A 20527-nucleotide genomic window follows, 5' to 3' on the forward strand; every position below is an offset into this window, starting at 1 on the left:
GGAGGATGAGGGGATTTTTATTTTTGTTTTTTTTTCCAAGATGGCCGCCATGTATTTAAACTAAAAACGGCTGCCAACTTGTTTTTTTGTGTGTTTTTTTGGCCTGATGGCGTTATATTCCAAGACATTCTTTTTAGTCCATTTTCCCCCAAGCGTCTTTTATATTTTGTTTTTCAATCCAGATTGTGCATTATGGCCAAGAGGTGTCCGTTTAAGCTGCGCATCAGGTACAATAGCGATGCTAATTGCGGAAAAGATAAAATATCAAACAGTTCATCATGGACTACAAAATCAGCAACTACAAACTGGAGAGACACACTGAAAGCCACGAACCCAGACAGATATAAACAAGTACTCAAATACGGTCAGTACTACTGTGTATGCAAAATGGGGGCACTCTACTGACCCGATCCGACAGCTGTTGGATGTCTTACTCAAAAATAATCCAGGCGCCCTGTGATTGGCTGATCAGACTCCTGTATACAATTTTGTTTTTACCGCATATACTACTACAGCCATAACCCGGGTGCGTCGCGCCCCACATGTAATTGTTTCATCAATTCAAAATGGGGAATGAATCGACCCGTGTTTATTGGATGCATAATGTTAGTAAATTTATGTCCATTTTAAAAAGTCTTCAGGATGATCAGTGATGATGTTGATTCTGAAAGAAAACATGAAATTTTATGCAATTAAATTAAAATGTATGATTTCTTTTAAAACACTAATAGAGGAAAAATGATTATATTTGGGGGTGAAATTTAGGGGATTTTTTTTCACTTTTTTTTAATGGGCACACTGGACGCTTTAAGCAGTCACTTTTTTTCCCACTGAGCCAAATGTTCACTTGGTTTGAATCGACAATTGAAAAATATGAGACAATACTTAAGAACACTTCATTGCTTTTGTTGTAACTTGTCTTTGATTGTATCTGTTCTCTTCAATTTTCACCTCTTTGCAGGCTAATGCACCTCAGACAGTGTACGTGTACTTACTGACCTCGCACCCTGCCTTTAGCCAACATGCTCTAAATTCCAGTTTTTCAGGTTTTACTTGATCAGCTTGTTTTGGACGATTTTCCTGGTTTTCTTTTAATTGTTTAACATTGCATCAATTTTCAAAAGACCTTGACAAGGTCACTGTAAAAATGTAATTATTTGTGTGCCATCTTGTGCATAGAAACTGTCTGCTTCCACTTTACTCACATCACCTTGACTCATGAATATATTTTGCTGCTGTACTCCTTTCTTTATCTTTGTTGATAGAGATTACGGGATACCTGACATTTGTGCATGAAACTTCCTTCTGTTTCTCATGTGAAATTTTCCTACTCAGACCCTTCAGGTACATTTATACAAAGAAAACTTTGTCACACCTGTCTGAAACAATAATTATCCATATTTCTTGCAACAATGCCTGCCTTTCCATGTTGCCGGTGTGGTTACTCCACAGTTGCATTTCTTAAGCTGTTGAAACATTACAGGTATCGACACAATGGACCACAGTCTTCAATTACTTGCAATATACAAGGATGTCACAACGTTTTCAGAAATGTCAGGTCTTTTCAAGTACCTATGAGCAGAAGGCATCCCATGTTTTGGGCTGAACATGGAACTCGGCGTGAAAATCATGGTCATGAATTTGATGATGTCCAGGACAACATGTCTGATGTTGATGATGGGCCCAATGCACATAATGCATTGGTTGACGATGAGGCAGAAAGGTTTGAAGAGGTAGCAGTTGATGTAGACCGTGATACAACCACCTTTATTCTTGGCCTGAGAGAAAAGTTCAAGGTTTGTGACCAAACATGTAAATATGTTGCTGATGAAGTTCATGATTTGCTTGGATTGGCACGAAATCAACTGCACGAGCAAGTCAAACAAACATTAAATGGTTATCCAGAGGCAGCTGCATTGGATGCACTTTTTCAACAATCAGAATTAGAAAGATCATTTGAGCATTTCAGTAGCACACGTCACGTTAATTCCTTTGTAAAACAGCTTTCAAGTTTTGTTGAGCCAGTAGAGTTTGTATTGGGACGAAAGGGTAATGGAAAACCCAAAAGCATGCAATATGTTAGTGTTTTAGAATCTTTACATGCTTTACTAGGAAGAGATGATGTTTTTGCTGAAGTTGTCCAAGACCACCGACAGAATGGCTTCTTACGTGACTATTGTGATGGTTCACTCTTTGAATGCAATCCTCTCTTTTCACAACACAATCCAACTCTTCAGGTACAGTTTTATAACGATGAATTCACTGTTGCCAATCCAATTGGAAACAAAGTAAAACAACTCAAGTTTTCAGCCTTCTGTTTCTGCCTTGGAAATATTTCACCCAACCTCCGCTCAAAACTCTATTCTATCCAACTGGCTATCTTGTGCCCTTATAAAGTCCTGAAAGAGGTAGGGATGGGAGCTGTATTAGCTCCCTTTATTGCAGACATGAAGATTCTTGAACGTGACGGCATCAACATCAATAAAGACGGCACTGTACATAATTTCAAAGGTTCAGTTTCTATGGTAGTGGCAGATAACCTAGGTGCTCACGGAATTGGTGGCTATCAAGAAGGTTTCAATGTTCAACGCCTTTGCAGATTTTGTTCTGTGATGAAGCAAGCCTTGAAGAGCCACTTCCGGGACACACTTCAGCCCAGGACTAAAGATTTCTACAATCAGCAGGCAAATGTGGCTGAGCAACTCCCGGAGATGGGAACAGTTTATGGCATTAAAAAGCCAAGCCCTCTCAACAAGCTTCAGTATTATCATGTTGTGAATGGACTTCCACCTGATATTGCACATGATTTCTTGGAAGGAATAATTCCACATGTACTCGAATTAGTGATCCTTTATTGTGTTCGTGAAGGTTTTTTTTCACACTGGACTTTCTGAATGATCAAATAGAGAACTTTCCATATGAGGGAACCGACAAAGTAAACAAGCCATCCAAAATGGCAAACCAACCGGGAAAGTTTAAAGTAAAACAAAAGGCTGTTCAAGCGTGGTGTTTATTGAGGCTCTTGCCACTCCTTGTTGGTTACAAAATTCCAGTTGGTGATAGCGTTTGGGAAGTACTTTTGGTTCTTCAAGATGTTGTGCAGGTAAGCACTTCGCCTCACATTGATGCACCTCTCTGCAAATTTCTTGCTGATTTAATAGAATCATTTTAATCAAGTATTTCACAGAGTTTCCAGAAGAAACAATGAAACCAAAGTTTCATTATGTTGTACACTACCCAAGATTGATGCTGCAGTTTGGGCCCCTTGTTCATTGTTGGACACTGCGCTTTGAAGGAAAGCACATGTATTTTTAAAGAGCTATCTTATCGGACCAAAAACAGACAGAACATGTGTAAAACACTTGCAACAAGACATGAGTATTATCAAGCCTGGATCAGAGAAAAATAGTGTTTTCTTGTCCAAGATACAGTTGAGCATGCAAATGGGAAGCTAACCCCAACTAGACTACTGCTCAAAGCTGTTCAAGATTTATTGCAGCCTCTGCTTGGAAACAAAGAAGCGGTCTATACTGTTACTAGGGCCCAATACGGTGGCACCTGGTATAACCAAGGATGTGCGGTTGTTGTTGGCATAAGCCCAGAAGGATTTACTCAATTTGCAATTGTACATCTTTGTTGTTTGAATGGGGGAGACTTGTTTCTTGTATGTAACCTAGCTGTCACTACAAGATATATTCATCATCTTCATGCAAATGCTTCGACGATGACTGATACATTTGTTTTAAACAAAGTCTCTGATCTTTTTTATCACTATCCTCTTGGTGTGTACTACACCTGCCAAGGCATCGTTGTTGTGACACGACATCACGTGTTCTGCCGTTAGTCTGCTTTCACTTGCCTCTTTTGAATCACCATCATTATCTTAAGCACAAAACCAACTCAATATTTCTACTGATTAACCCTGCTGCTGTCTGAGCAGTCACATTCAAAACCTCAATCCTTTCTCCTGTCGTGCCTTATTTACACCTACATGTAACACAGGCTAGTTTAAGGATGTGACTTTGCGTTTAATTTTGTAAAATTTGGCACAGAATGCATGTTTGCACAGGAGGGTTAATGTTCATAAGATGCTTTGTTTAACAATTTTTTGAAAACTTGGAATTAATAGTCAATTCAGAGGAAAAAAATATCCAATGTCTGAAATCCCCTGAGCCATCTGGTACAAATCACATCTTTTTTTAACTGCAGATACTTGTTGCTGCATGGAAGCAGTAAAAAAAAAAGTAGAATTCAAAATAGAGGATGGAGCAGATGTGACAGCTGAGGCATTGCGGGAAAAAGCACTCAGTGTTTTCAACATATCGCAGGCCACACTGCAGGTTTGGGATAAGGGATTTGAAGAATGGATTGACTTGGAAGAAGAGGATGAGGTCGAGACAAATAGCAAAATTATGGTGAAGGAGGTTTTAGAAGAGGAGCGTGAGCCATGTTAACTGCAAACAACACAGAATTCCAGTGTGCTTCTTTGCACATCCGGGTATGTTTCCTCACACTGTGAATTGTTAATAATTTTTCATTAGCTTTTGACATATCACTAAGGTGATACGCCTGAGCTGCCAAGGACTCAAGAACACTGAATTTTTTCATAGATTTGAATTGAATTAGTGTTATTTGAATATTTAGTTGCTGTAATGTTTGAATATTTTGGTACAGCCCTAGAGCTGCGACGTAGGAAGTGTCATAATTTTTCACTACCCAAGAATACACTAGTAGCATGAAGTTTTCACAAACATGTAGCTAGGTAAAATTGGAGTGGCTGTTAGAACGATTCTTGACATACATATAAAGGGCAAAACCGTACTTGAAATTTACATCACCTGACACAAAATTGTAATATCATTGATATTGATTTTTGGCATAACCTGACCTAGAACATCTTGTTTTTATTATTTATCTCTAAACAGGCCTAATGCCAATTTTGAAAGTGTGATTTCTGATGATGTGGCTTCTTGTTCCACAAGTTCTGGTATAACGTCCTCGTTGAGCTCAGCCTCTCAGCTACACGCACATGCAGCAAGGATCCCGTCTTCAAGCTGGATCTCCACTTATCGACTACCACATTTCTCAACATCTCTTCAGGAGAAGCTTCATGAAGGTCACACTTTGAAGGAAGGTCAAAGGTCAGCACTGCTTGAATGCATATACAACAGTGTCACAAGATTCACTTTGTAAGTACAAAAAAAAATACACATGTATATATCTAAACTGTCTTTACAGAGAATTTAAATCCTGGTTTCCTCATACAACCTTCTGAATCTCTTAGGATCAAAATCTCTATTTTAATTTTTACATTGCAAAGGAATGTCCCAACCTTTATTTTTTCCATTTCTCTGCTACAAAGCACATACTAATTTTATAGTAAACAAATTCATCTTTGTCTTACGATCTTTTCTTAATTGTTAATTTCCATTATAGCTATCCTACATCGAAGCAGTATGAGCAGATTATTGGTCTTCTTTTTGAGCAGCTCCCAAAACTATGCCATCACCAGAACATGACCATGGAGAATACTAAGGTAACACCATTGCTTACATTTGTTTGCGATATTTTTTGCAATCTCATAATTTCACATCCCTTCAGTTGTGACGCAGAAAAATCCACCTCAACAAATATACTGTGAGGTATGAGGTACTTTTGGGTGGTCTTGACTGATACATGTATACTGATAAAAGTGTAGTGTCATTGGAGTTATTTGATGGTCAGTCCAAAGAAATGAATTTTGCTTTAGGCAAAACATTTTATTTGTTAAATTAAAGTTACCTTCTTGAAAATTATTTTGATAGTTATTTTTTGATAATTATTGTTATAAATTGAATATGGGGTAACAACTGAACTAAATCAAAACAAAATTATCTGTTTGAGAGAAACCCCTAGTGAAATTCTTGAATATGTTTTTCTATCAGACGCTTTGGAAAAATCGGATCCAATATAAGTTCGCCAACGCAAGAAAGAGGGAGGACAAGGACGTAGATATGGTCATTTCTAGGAAACGGAAGCAACCGGCCGAGAGTCGCATACAACTGCAGCACCAAAATGGTCCGCCGCAATGGGGCATGGTGAACTACCGACCAAAGAGGGCAGTATCTGAGGATGATGCATCCATCAAGGTTCACACTGAGTGGATGAAGTTAGAGCATCACACACAAAAAACCTTAACTACGACCACACGTGTAGCCATAGCCATGGCTGCTACTCTGGCAGATCGCCGAAGTCTAATAACCCGAGAATCGGTGTCCATTCCAGAACTCAAGAATGCATACCCATGGCTTTTTGACGAGAATGAGGTTTGTTCAGAGTATTTTTCTTTAGTCCGTTTGATAAACAGTGATGACTTATTTTTACACACAAAATTAGGAAACACATGTACTCCAGAGGTTCATAATGAAGGTGAAATAAAACAGTATTTTACAATGATTCTGTACCTGTCTAAATTGCCACGGTCAAATTATTTGTACATTTACATGTACAAATGTATTTCGCATGTGCATTGCCTGAGGTCAACGATTTTTGAAACACAAATTGATTTGTTGGCACTAGTAAAAGCAGTGGAGAATATTGCTTTATACAATGTAGTATTTCGCTCTACCAGGAAATATCAATTTCAAAACGTCACTTGTTTTTCTTTTTCCCTTTTCCTTTTTTTTTCTTCTTTTAATAATAGATGTTGTCTGAGTTCAAGAGACTGCAGGGGACAGGTCAAGGTCTAAAAGAGCTGAAGGCATGGACAAGTATGGGAGTGCCATCCTAAAGTTGTGTGGGTGAGCCAAGAAATTGGATGATGTACATCAGCAGGCTGTGGATGACATCTCTGCTCAACGGGATGAGACTGCTAGAAAAGGTCAGCTTGGTTTAGGATGAAAAACCTTGTTAAAGCTACTGTACATTAATTCATCCAAAAGCCTTTTCTAAGAACACCTAATTCTGAGAAATACATGTATAAGTGGTGCCACATTTCAGCACAATCAGTTTGTTAAAAGGCAGAACACTAATTAATCAAAATTGCTCACTGCACCTTTGTATACAAGGAACTTATTAGTTTGCATACTTGCAAGCAAGTGTCCATTGAAGTGAAAATTTGATGAGGATAGATGTTCAAATTGGAGTTGCCAGAAAGCAATATTGAAGAGAGCTTTGAAGGTTTACTGTTTTTTAGGTTGGAATTTCGGTGTTTGTGTTTTTATAGTGTACAATATACAACATTAAAGAAATGGTGAACAATGCACCAGTGTTTATTGTGATGTTTTCTTGATTTAAAATGTATTAATTGTACTTTTTGTTATAATGTTTTAGAAGCATCTTCTGTCGCAGCCATCCTTGGAATTCCAGGGCCTCTGAGAGAAAAGGCTACCAGCATGTTGGTACTTGCTCAAGAGAGTGTAAGTAGAGTGATGACATAATACATTGTACTGTAAAATAAATATATTCCTTTAAGGTAGTGGCAATTCATCTAGACGCAATCTTTCCAACCTTCAAACTCCAATGAGCAACTGAGAATCATTCAATACAAGACACTTTCCCTTTCCACTTCAATTATGACCAAGAACCAATGAGGGCATACTTGCGCACAGAGTCCATAGTTTTTGCAGTCTGTTAATTCAAACAAATTTGTGTGTGTGACCTCTTTCCCATATGGAAAAGTTTAGACCGTTTTTGGACAGCGCGTCAACGCAGGATAGGGCGCTAGCGCTGCAGCCGTGAAAGTAGGTCAGCGCGTACGCAGACCGTACCATTCATAACGCGGGGTTGCTGTATGTAGTTCAAAACTGCGCGGGTGCCGTGTGCCACCAAAATTCTTCACAAGTGTGTGTCTCCTATAAACTCTCCAGGTTTGGGGGCTTCAGTTTATCCGGGCCTGCTTGTTGGTCTCTGCTTTCCTATTCTCTTCGGATATAGTTACATGTATATTCAAATTTAATGTTTATTTTTAAAGTTTGTATTTACTCATTAACTTGATTTGTGTACGTACGTGTGCAGCTGGCTTTCGACTGTTGGACCCCCCCCCCCCCCAAAAAAAAATACTGTTAGTGTTTCCTCAGGCCTCCATGGCGTTACTAAAGCTTATTGAGGTAACATCCATGATGCAAGAGTCAATGGTTACAAATCAGAATAACTGAGCACTTGAACTTTATTTCATGATACATGTAGCTTTATTTCAATATACATGTAGTACAAACTAATATGTCATCACATCAATATTTAATAACAATTTCATTCAAACTTTTCAAATTAATCAACAATTTCAATAGTAAAGTCAACTGAAAGAGTTCCCAACGACAAACTAACATTTTCAATTCAAAGTAGTAACAATAAATCATGTTGTTAATGCTATCAAATTATTTATAACAGCACTTGGTGATTAACCTTGCATGCTGAATAAGTACAGTATTATTTAAACATAGGAATCTGATGAGTACAAATATTGATGAAATGACTATTACTGACAATTTAACTTCAACTTATTACAATAAAACACATTGTTTCATTAATTAAACATGTCAAACACTTTCTGAATTGAAATATTAAACACTTGCAGTTGTTCATAGTTTATCCATATAGGAACATGACAATTTATTAATGGCTGACAAGGTTTGAATTAATTACAATTATAAGATGCTGTCATAAGTTGACTCCAGTGTGACAATCACCTACATGTTTACATACTCTTGAATGCAATTTCATACAGTGGAATCTCTAAGTAGAATTTTGGCTTCTGCTGCACTGCTTGACTCAAATCTCCATCACTTATTTAAACTGCCATTACTAGCTCGAAAACAAGTGCGTTTGTTGTGTCCATGAGTGCCACATGAACGGCATGTTACACTGAATTTCATGGCACGTTTGCATTCCATTTCAAGGTCTTCAATGCGATTTTGTTTCTCCATGATTTGTTGCAGGGCATGCTTCTTGTGATTAGTGCCTCGAAAAAACCAACCTGTGACATAATCATTCAGCTTCTCGAGACCCTGCTGACTGAAGTTGGAAATGTTACCATTCAATCTGATTGATTCTGCAGTATGATTGGCTAAAATATGCATGTAAGGAGTGACATCCTTGGTGGGGTATATTTTACAAAACAATTCTAGCCAACACCTTGCATTCTTCATACTTACTTACAGCAACTTCATTTTGATTGGACAAGTTTGATAGTTCACTTATCAAAATCCTGAATCTACTCCACAATTCCTTTAAGCTTGGAAGTTTAGTGAATGATGTACCAGCCAAGAAGTGATTCAAATCTATTGAATTGAGAATTCGCCAATGTTCGGGTCCAATGAAATCCCTGTAGGTCAGTTTACCAGCTCTATCGATACTGAACCGCCATTCCATGTTCAGAGACTGAACAAAAGTTTCAAACTTGGCAATGTTTGGTCCTGGTACAACTTGTCGTGATGATATTACTTCATTGTCATACTCCCTAAGTGTTGCTATTAAGTGCCCAACAAGCTGATCTGCTATTCTCAGAAACATGTGAAGTGTGTCAGGAACAATACGAATCAAAGGAACAGTGCTAAACAGGGGCGGATTGGAACAGTTGTATTTGTTCTTTTTCCGCTTTGCGCACTCTGTGATCAATTCTACTGTGCGTGCCCCTTGGTCAGGATTTGTCATTGACCAATGCTTATTATGATCCCATCTGTCCACCTTCGAGCAATGAAACCACAAGCAACTGTATGTAGCACTACATGCATCTAACCCCGTCACAACATTCAAGAACTTTAAATCTCCACCAACGAAAAAAGCAACATCATATACTCTGCCTTGAATTGTAATGGTTTCTATTGCAGATACCTCACGAATCAGGGGGCTTAGTGCTTCTTTGAGCGACTCAACTTGGGAGAGACGTGTGAGAATGCCTTTGAGCCGTATGATTTGGTCCTTGGTATAGTTGTTGTGAGGAATCCCTGGGAAGATGAACGGAGAGATCTGGGAGGATCGTACATTTACCTGAGAAGGTAATACTGATCATTTTATGTCCTTTTGTTTCTATGGAAATCTTGACAGGCTCATCCTCCTCATCAGAAACAATGAGTGGAAGTGATTGCACAATTTGTTTGCAGCCTTTCAATTTCTGCCTACGTTGCGTACGTTTACTGACTTTTGCCCTATTGCAAAGTTTGTCTCTTGTGCCCTTCTTAGTCTTGTTTGTACTTTTTCTCAACGTTTCTAGTTCTTTTTCTACTTCAACTCTGCAAGCTATTTGCAGCTTGAGGTCTCTCTCAAGTTTTGATTTCAAAGCACCAGGGCTTTTGAACTTGAGTCTCAGTTTATAAGAACTTGCTTTCCACTTCCTCAAGAGTTTGTCTCTTGTTTTTCCACCAGCAGAAATTTTTGGCTTTGCTTGACTGATCATGTGTTTTGCTTTGGATTTAAGCGTTTAAAGTATTGGTTTAACATGCAACTGTAAAAAGTCAACATCATTCTCTGTGCATATATATTGCAAAACAGAGGTAAAATCATCCTTTTCTCTAAGTGGGGTTTGCACATCTCTAAAAAGTTCATACAAGGCAAAGTTATTAATAGTTGCATACCATTCATTGGCAGGTTGAGTAATGAGGGGGAGGGGCATAAGTGCCACTGCAATCAAACTGAAGAGTGCAAAAGATTTCACAGCCATGCTTCAAGATTCAGTAATTGTTTACAATTACACTCATGTAGCTTACAAGACAGTTTCCATATCAGTCTTGTTCCCTATGCCCTTCACAAAAGTAAATACAAACACAAACCCCCGTGGCACGGGTGTGGGTTCCAGTTCCTCCGAGAACGCCTTCAGTTCACATCTCTCATACATCCAGAATCGAGCTGTTCCCCTTTTGATATAGGCAAAGTCACCATTTTTATTGATGATCCGAAACCACCACCCGTAGTCCAGAAAGTTTTCGAGGTTTTTAGGCTTATACTTGTTGGTCATCCGATTTGTGCATCTTGAGCATTCATCTTTTTCACCGTGATGTTGAATAACCCTGAATGTCTCTTGTTGTATGGGTATACGGATAATCACCCTGCTGTCATACCCTCTGGAAACTGAAAGTTTTTCCTGAATAGAGGTCTTTAAGGTTGTCTGAAAGAGTGATATGGCATCTGGTTTAACTGATGGCTTTTGAACAATGTCACGTATATTCTTACATTCATCGAAGGAGCTTGACCAACCTCTGTAATGAACAAGGACTTCAGTGCTGTGTGCTGTTATTCTTCTATCCAAAATATGAATGTCAAATAAGGTGTTCGGTGACCAACTTGAAGATTTTTTGTTAGCCGTCCTTTGGATCCCTTTCAATTTCTTGCACGGGTTGTTGTTTACAATGTCCCATTAATTCAATCTGGTTTTCTCCCTGAGCTGTTGAACAGACCAACATAGAAAGTATAAATGTTAGTAAACTTTAAGGAATGCTGACCAGATTTAAAGCCAGGCTTAGTCCTAACCATACCCACTAACTATTGAACTTTGAAGCAAGTCCATTAAATAAAAAATATTTTTGGAATTAAACCTGCTAGTTTGGGGACTACATCTCAGGTTCTGAGTTTCATGTTTTGTTACTGATTCTTGAAAATTACTGAGTTTCTGTCAGTTTAATAAACCATGACATGTGAAAGACTTTGAACTAAATCATTTATCTATGGTCGAGCTGTGAGATTGAGAAAACATCAGTCATTTAAAGTAGCCTATAATAATAAAATAATAAACACTAAAGTGGCTGAAGTTAAAGAAATAAGAAATGAAAGAAACAGTTAGACGAGGCCTGGCTCAGGCCCCAGCTTTGTTTACATGTGTACTGTGCGCGTGAGGTCACACACACAACGCCTAACTACCCACGCGCAAAATGGAATCAACCTAACACACGATCGCAACAAACTTCCATCATGGAACAATGTTGTTGCTTTAGTTTGTTCATTTATCTGTTGATGCTTCTTTTCTATAAAAAACATTTTGCGTACCAAATGATCTATATTAAATCCTTATTCGACTGATATATGCCACACAGGGAAAGAAATAAAAGGGATGCATAAATTTACCTTGTAAAAGTTCATCCCTCCACGGCTCGGTTGCGCGCGTGTACGGGTCATGTACATACGTTATGTGTTATGCGCATTGTGACGCGAGCTGTTGCAATGATCGAAGCTTGATTGGTATTGGATGTCAAAAGTCCGGTTCTCAATAGTGACCAATCAGCAGCAAGTTTAGATGATAAGAAAGGCGGTTCCTTTATCCAGCTTATATTGCTTGAACCGATGAAATCGGCCAAGTGGGGGCGCTGTTATCGTTTTGTAATCAAACAGGGAAACAACACGCTCAGTTTTTTTTCAGTGTAAAAGGGACGCCTGGAGTGTTTTTAAGTTGAAAAAGTCCGGTTTAAAATTACTTGAAACTGTAAAGAAATTAACAGACACTTAAAATCAATGAAACTGTCGTTAAAATAAAGTTTGAACCACTAAAATAGGCTGAGGGGAACGAGAGATATGTAGGTTTTTATGCGAAAGTTTGGGAAATTTCTCGTGGTGAGAGCAGAATTTGTAAAACGTGTGATACGTTTTGTCCGAAACGTTTTCATATGCCAATCTTTAAAGTGGAGATTTTGCAATCACTAAATGTTTGAAGATCGTCTATCACAATTTGCCTACAAACATTGCACAATTTGTTTATCGTTTTATGTGTTTCGATACTCTTTTTTTTTGTATTAATGTGCAGGACAATGGTTCCCCGATAATCAGAGGAGACGAGCCATCACTGTCCGAGTGCACAGAGTTTCTAATCATAGTCGATGGGGAGGAAGTAGCCCACTGTGCCTCCTTTCTAGCAGCCGTGCCTGTCTATCTATCGTGTTTCTATAACTTCAATCTAGCTTATCATAAAGATTTGAGAAAGACGTTGACTTTTTTTCAGAAGGTGATATTAAATATTCAGGACAATGTTAAAATCGAGCGATCCGTAGTCACATTACTTGAGAGGCTAAACCAGCATCTCGTGTAATGTGCTCGGATTTAGCCAGGTAATTGCAAATCTGAGGAAGTTTCATTTACCTGGTTAAATTTCAAGTATTAAGTGCCAACATCATACTTCAGTCATTTATTTAAGTCTGTAAGCAGCTCCATTGTTCAAGAACAAAACTCTGCCAGTGATATTAGTATTTCACTTATGATGTTTAATTTTGTTACCCCACGAAATTTAAGTTAGTGTCAAAAATCATACTTAGCCATTTGCTTAAGTCTGTAAGCAGCTCCTTTGTTCAAGAACAAAACTCTTGCCAGTGATAACATGATTGCAGCGAAGATGTGCTTTATTTAGCAAATTAAATTTGTAAATACTTGGCCATTTATTTAAGTCTGTAAGCAGCTCCATAGTTCAAGAACAAAACTCTTGCCAGTGATATTAGGATTTCACTTATGATTTTTTAATTTTGTTACCCCACGAAATTTAATTTAGTGTTAAATCATACTAAGCCATTAACTTAAGTCTGTAAGCAGCTCCTTTGTTCAAGAACAAAACTCTTGCCACTGATAACAGGATTTCATTCATACGGTATGTTTTATTTTTTTTTTCTTTAACTCATTCAATTTTAGTGTCAAAAATACTTCTTTTACAGTCCATTTACATGTACTTAAGTCTTTCAGCAGCTTTAACAAAACTCTTGCCAGTGATAAAGAATCTCACGGGTAACATGATTTTTATGAGTACCAATGTATTAATCAGTCAACTAAATTACTCATTACTAAGTGTCAACAATAACAGTCATTTACCTTAGTGTGCAAATATCTGCTTTGTTGTGGAACAAAAGTCTTTCCATGCAGTAGTAACAGGATTTCATTTTAAAACGAACAGGTTTTATTTTCCTCATTAATTTACAAGTAAATAAGTGTCGACATGAAGTTGCTTTTATCTATTGAAATAAGAGTACATGTACATGAATTTGAAGAGATTTTGATTCGGTTGCCTCATGTTCTTTGTTTTTACAGGAAATTTAACATTAGTCACGTGACTATTGTGATTAGTCATAATATTGAAAGACTAACTGCAAAAGTCAGATGACTAACGTTTAGTCATTTCAGACGCTTATTGGATTTAATCAGAAGACCAATTAATATTAGTCATTTTGACTAATATGTGACTAAGTAATGTTAGTCATCTGGCCTATCTGACTTATTTTAATTCGTCATTTCAGACGTAGGGCAGGACGAATTTTTATTAGTCAAAATGACTAACTTATGTTTACAGTGTATCTTTTTTGATCCCAATTTAGTTTGCATGCAATCTTTTGCATTTAATGATTTTAATTTTAAAAGTTCATGCACACTTTAAGAAATGCCATACTTTTTGCAATATTTCCAACCAATTAAAAGTGCTAGCCTTATAATTTGGTCTTTTACCGGCTTTATCATCACTTTCACAAAAGATCAAGTTTCTTAAGTTTCTTAGGTTTCTACATTGCACTCGGTGGTTGGTCAATCAGAAGATGCTTAGTGTGCACTCTCACTTGTTTCATTCTGAAGCATATCTTTCAACTACAGTTTAGTTGCATGGTGATTGCGAAATAGTACTTGTGTAATTGTTCAAGCCTTTGTCTCTTAAAAAATAAACCCTGGTGTTGCAGGCTGTTGGAGAACAGAAACAAAGAGATGCTGATCAAGTGGCTGAGCTCGTGGCACACCAGCCTGCTACGCAACATGCGTACTACGTGGCCGTGCAGGACACGCGGGATAAGATCAGAACTTGCAGCTTGCTTGCAACTGTCCTCTTTAAGGTATGGTGGGAGTACAACGTTAATATACAATATGTATGCCTGATGTTTTAAATTAAGTAGACTATGTCAAATAATTTTGCATAAATAAACATTCAGTGAACAAAAAATCTGGCCCTGTTTTTATAATGAATAGAAAAAAAGAAACAGCTGTTAAATATTTTTGTATAAAACAGATAGTTATCTGGCTGTATAATGCATAAAAACTAGTTGTGATTCTTTAATTTTGTTTAATTTGGTTTTCTTAGGAGGGTGTTGCAGGGACAGCGACCGTGGAAGTAAGTATTTTGAAATGCATATTAAGCCTTAATTTGAGCAACAGTATTTCAACTTCACAGGACCAAAAATACATAACCGAATCACGGGATAAAATATAAAGGACAATCACAAAATAAATGTGTCAGATCCAGTTAACCTTCCTCTTAAAATGTTCAAAGACAATGGTAAATAAAATAATGTCCGCAAATCATTCTGTTCTCCGAATTAATTTATTAATTTAAAAATCACTCCTACTTACAACAATACCTCAAGCTTGAGTTAATTTCTCTCAAATGCACCACTTGTAAATTGTAATCAAATATATAAGCAGAAAATATCACAGCTGTGTTGGACAATTACATCCAAAGTACGAATGAATACGGGATTAATCACACTGGTCAAATATCCAACAAAAATAAATATTACACTATTACGAACGGTTGAATCTACCCAAGATTCACAACCTTCTGCACACTATTAATTTAAACTTCTCCAAAATATATGAAAACAAAACTCCTTAATCTTCACTGTATAAGTGGAATCAAATTTCAATTTTCTCTCCGCAAATACTACCAAATTATTAGGTTCTCTGTAACTCCACTCCCCGCAGGGTCTGTGTGAACGAAGTCACAAATTTAAATTGAATAGTTTATCCTACTTTTGATGACGTTTCACGTCCTCACGTTGTTGCAAATTCAAAATACACTATTACAATACTATCAAAAAAACCCAATTACATAAATGCAGGCATAAAAACAACTGACTTTTTCCTGGTAGTTCTCGCCAACCACTCCACGGTTAAAAACACTGGAAATGCTGCTGCTGTAAGCTGCCTTCAGCCCTTTGGCTTGACTTCAGTGCCTGTGGCGTCGCCTTTGTGCGTCTATCCTCGTCAATTATAGGATCAGATTAGGCCGTCTGTAAATTTATAATTTCAATAAACTCTCACAATAATTTTGAGTCACTATACAAAATACAGGCCGAATCACCAATCAAATGTTCTTCAAAGCTTATCCTAAAAATGAAAACTACTCTTTACTTCGATCTAATGTCACTTACACTTTCCTCTTTCTTAAATTAACACAATTAAATCAACTTCTGATATATACATCAGGTATGCAACAATCCTCATAATATATAGCCAATCAATTTTATCTCAAACAATTCACAATTCTAGGTTCAATCCTTAATCCTGGTGAATCTCACAACAATAAATTTAATGAAGGGAAAACAATATTTCCTTTTGATTTTAATTAATCATGAAAACAATTAAATCTTCAACTTACGGTTGCTGGTCGATGTTGCTGACTTGTCTCCCTCTCGCCAAAGTTAAAAACACATTCAAGCACACATTTGCTTGAAAAGCACTCTGAAATATTCAATGTTGGCTGCAGTGCGATTGTCACAAGCCAGATTGCTTGGAAAAAAGATCTTAGGGCCTGAATTACCCTAAAGTATCAAAAATCGCTGCAGCAGAGCAGAGTGATGGCGCAAATACATGTACATGTACACAGCTCAGAATCATGGAGCCAACTACCTCACTTTCCCTTCAAATTCCAGCAACCTTCCACTAATTACCATCTCATTTCCTCACACTCATTCACACTTAACTTCATTCCCATTCTTATTTAAACCAAAGCTCATGAATATGCAAAACATCTACCTTACCAGAGTGGAGATACTAGGGATGTGTATTGTGTGCGTGTGGGTACATGGAAGATGCTCCTAAAGGTATTGTGTGTGGAATGTGTTCTTATTGTTACCTTGATCAGTCAACCACGGCTGGCTAGGTTTTGGCTCTGATCCACTCATGCGTAGTTGTACAAGGGTTAAAAAAAGGAATTCACACTTCCTATTAAATAGTCACAGATACAAGAAAAAGGTGGTTTTATTGTGACAAAAGGAATGGCATGTCCTGATATCAATCTGATCAAGTTCATTAATAATAAAGGTAAAAAATCCAGAAGTATTTGTTTGTGTCTTTGCCTACTAAATTGCAGAATAACCCACCCGCTGAGAAGTCAAGTTTGCGTAGTCCATTTGTTAGGCTTTTGTTCATGCATAATGAAGTTCCAGCTATAACTTGAACAGTGACATGTTGGCTGATTATAGAGTCATAGCAAATTGAACAACTTGTCTAAAAGTTTAATGAATTTTTAAGTTTATGTGCATATGTGCCTAACAGTCTAGCTTAGTCAAGAATTTCGTTTTGTAAATACCTGTAATCATGGACTCAATATTTTACAGTACCTTTAAAACTCCAAGTTCACCTAACTTGAAATAATTACAGATTGCATTTTACTGTATTTTCCAAGTGAAGATAATGCAGAAAGAAAATGCTTTATTATCCAGTATTCAGAACAGTATCACAATTATTTGTTTTGTCTTTGCCAACTAAATTGCAGAATAACCAACCTGCTGATGATGAGGTGTCTCAGCATTCTAGCTGCCAGGTAAGTCAAGTTTGATAAGTCCATTTATTTGACTTTTGTTTCAGAAGAAGTAGAAGTACCAGCTATAACTTGCACAGTGACATGGTAACTTGCACCTGACCTAAAGTAATAATAGTTCTTATACTGCATTTTCCATGTGAAGGCAATGTAAAAAGTAAAAAAAAAAATGGCCTGATGAATTATCCATTACTCGGAAAAGTATCACAATAATTGTTTGGTGTTCTGAGAGTGCCGAGTATTGTTTGGACTTTTTTGTTATTTTATATATCTGCCCAAGTACGTGCACACACATTGCATATTTGCTTTGAGTGTCACAACAACCGTTTATTAAGATTTTGTTCACACTTTCCCGTTTACAGTTGCCCGTGTGCAATCTATCAACTGATGCTACCGGGGTTCACTTTTGAGGGGCCAAATGGGACATGCACCATTTTTGCATAGGGGCACTGAATATATGTATTTTACATAGATATATACTTGTGTGCAATATAATACGGTACAGTATTTAAAAAAGAAGGGAGGGACTGATTTACCCTTAAACGTTTCCTGTTTGTAACATCCCTCTACTCAACTTTGCACACCTTGAATTTGCCTGTTCTTGGTTGTAAATGTGTTGCTGAACATTATTGTTCCATTTGGTCAAATTGCAGGTTGATGAGAGCCCAAGTAGTACTAGTGGTCACTCGCAGACAGAGCCAGTTATGTCTGCACACTCCGTAAGTTCTTTTTTGTAATTCAACCTTTCTTTTCGATGTTTATTGGCCAAAAATAGATAGAAAGCAAATACATTTTTCCTTGGCCAAAAGTGAATGATGAATTTATTAGTGGGGGCAGAGTATGATACCATCATCAGTCCTTCATTCCGTTATGCGTCAATCGACCCCCTCAAGCTTGGTGGTCCAAGTGGTAAGATGTCTGCACTAGTAAACAGGAGGTCATTGGTTCGAATCCCACTCAAGTAATCTTGGATCATATCTCTAGCTCTCAAACAACACTGCCTTATCGATAATACAACAGTACAAGGCAATACTTGATTTTATTATTTTCAGCATTTCTTGTCCAGAAGTGCATGTAAATTTATCAGTGGTCATCCAATCTTGCAACTGTTTAAATTCCACATTTGCCAATGTAAAACTGGATAAATTGTTCCCATAATTCTAAAGTATAATCTTTTTCCCAGCTGCTGGCCTTCTATGGAAAGACGGTGAAACAACATCCACAGACAATCTTTTCTGAAAAAGATAAAGCGTTGTTTCTTCAGAAATTCCACTCTGTCAAAGAACGCGAACCAGGGGCTGCACTGACAAGACTGGTGAGTTACAGTGTATAGAACTGATAAGAGAAACACTTGGTCCAAAAAAACATGCCCTACTTTTGATCCTTAATAACCCTTTTGTTTTCCAGTGTAATTCAACCAGAATTTCAGATCATGTACACGAGGCATGACAAATTTTGTGGAGCTTGCCACATTCAACATGGCAGCCACCATTGTAGCAAGTGGCAGACAAGCTGCGAAGCATGCTTGAGATTTTGGCCAAAAAAGGTATGGTATTTTGCAAAAAAAATTCTTCAAACTCGCATTGAAATAATCAGCTTTGATAAACAAAAATCAAGGAAATATAGGGAAATCCATTTCTTTATGTAGGCAATGTTTCCCGTGCATTCTTTCAGAAACACTGTAATGTTCAATTCTGCGCACCTCTTAATAGGTTCCTGAGAAGTGCCAAGGTTATTTATTAGGCGCTGTACATCAAGACCCTTATTTATAAAAAGAAACTAAATAAAATTAATTGAAGCTTCAATTGCATTGAAGAAAACAAAAATAATTAACAGCACAAACATTAACGATTGGTACCAAGACCAAATCACAATTTCACAGTAAATATAGATTTCCATTCAATAAGCAAATAAGTTTTACAGTTTGAATTAGTTGACTTTAACACCTTGTTTGTAACATAATTCGTTTAACACTGTCGACTTGAGCTTCAGTTCTTGTTTTTTTCTCTTGTATGTGCGACGATTGAGTTAAACCTAACGTTCATATTAGCTCCAAAATGAGTTAAACTTGAAATGTTTTGTAACATGCCTGCTAGCTCCAGATCTTTGCATTTAATTTAAAACTATCGAAGGCTGTCAGTATTTTAATTACAATGAGTTAATTTTTATCTTTTTATAGAGTCTGCCCAAAATGCGACCAACAAAACTAAATGGTAACTGTTTTGTAAACATGCAGTTAAATTTAGGCTTATGACTGTATCACATTTAAATCAGTCTTATATATCACAAGACATTCTCATTTAATCAGCTGTGCGATCATGCTTTTACTTGTGTGATTGTCTAGACAGTGTTCAATTTCTTTATGCACTCCTCTTTTTTTAATACTTCAATTAATATTTAAGCCTCTCTTTAATTTTCAACCGCAGTCCCACAAAGCTGACAGATGATCAACTTACGGACCACATACTGAGGGAAAAGAAGTACCTGCGGAACATCTTTGAAGGCAAGGCGACTAGGCTGTAGTGATACCAAACTTTTTAAAGTTTCATTAAACAAATTCACCTGCACATGAGTAAAATAGAAATGTGTGGTAGATAATTTGCAATTTACCGTTAATTGATTTTGTTCGTCTTTCGTTTGAACATAACATTGCAAATCACAAGTTAAGTGTCAGGTCACATGTCCTGGATTTCAGTTATGTAACTTGGGCTGCTTGAGATAGGCGCAACATGAACATTAAGGGACACATGATTACATTTGCTTATATGAAACTGTTATTGCAGGACGTGGCATGCAAGCGCCATAGGCGCTTCAAGCAAAGGAGACGATCTAGAGGTGTGTTTTTTCATTCAGTGTAACATTTTTTTTTCTGTGCAACCACTACCAACACAGAACATGTTCATTAAGGGAAATCAAAGGAAAGTTGATTATAGACAAAAAAGTAAGTTAGTTGTTATTGTCCTTCTTGCTCCTGTTCTTACCTCGTCAAAATAAAAAAAATACAGAGAAATTATTTAGAACACAAACATAAACCATGAAAAGAAGCACATATAGAGAAGAATAACT

At 37.2% G+C, this 20527-nt stretch overlaps 1 long non-coding RNA gene across 1 annotated transcript; it reads left to right on the forward strand.

The window, feature by feature from the left end:
• The first annotated feature begins 6737 nt into the window (after positions 1-6737).
• LOC119733771 lies at positions 6738-13098 on the forward strand. Its single transcript, XR_005271971.1, has 3 exons — positions 6738-6859; positions 7312-7397; positions 12707-13098. It is a non-coding gene; the product is annotated as an uncharacterized LOC119733771 (long non-coding RNA).
• Positions 13099-20527: the final 7429 nt, after the last annotated feature.

The sequence above is a fragment of the Patiria miniata genome, unplaced genomic scaffold, assembly GCF_015706575.1.
Source record: "Patiria miniata isolate m_02_andy unplaced genomic scaffold, ASM1570657v1 HiC_scaffold_26, whole genome shotgun sequence".
Classification (NCBI taxonomy): domain Eukaryota; kingdom Metazoa; phylum Echinodermata; class Asteroidea; order Valvatida; family Asterinidae; genus Patiria; species Patiria miniata.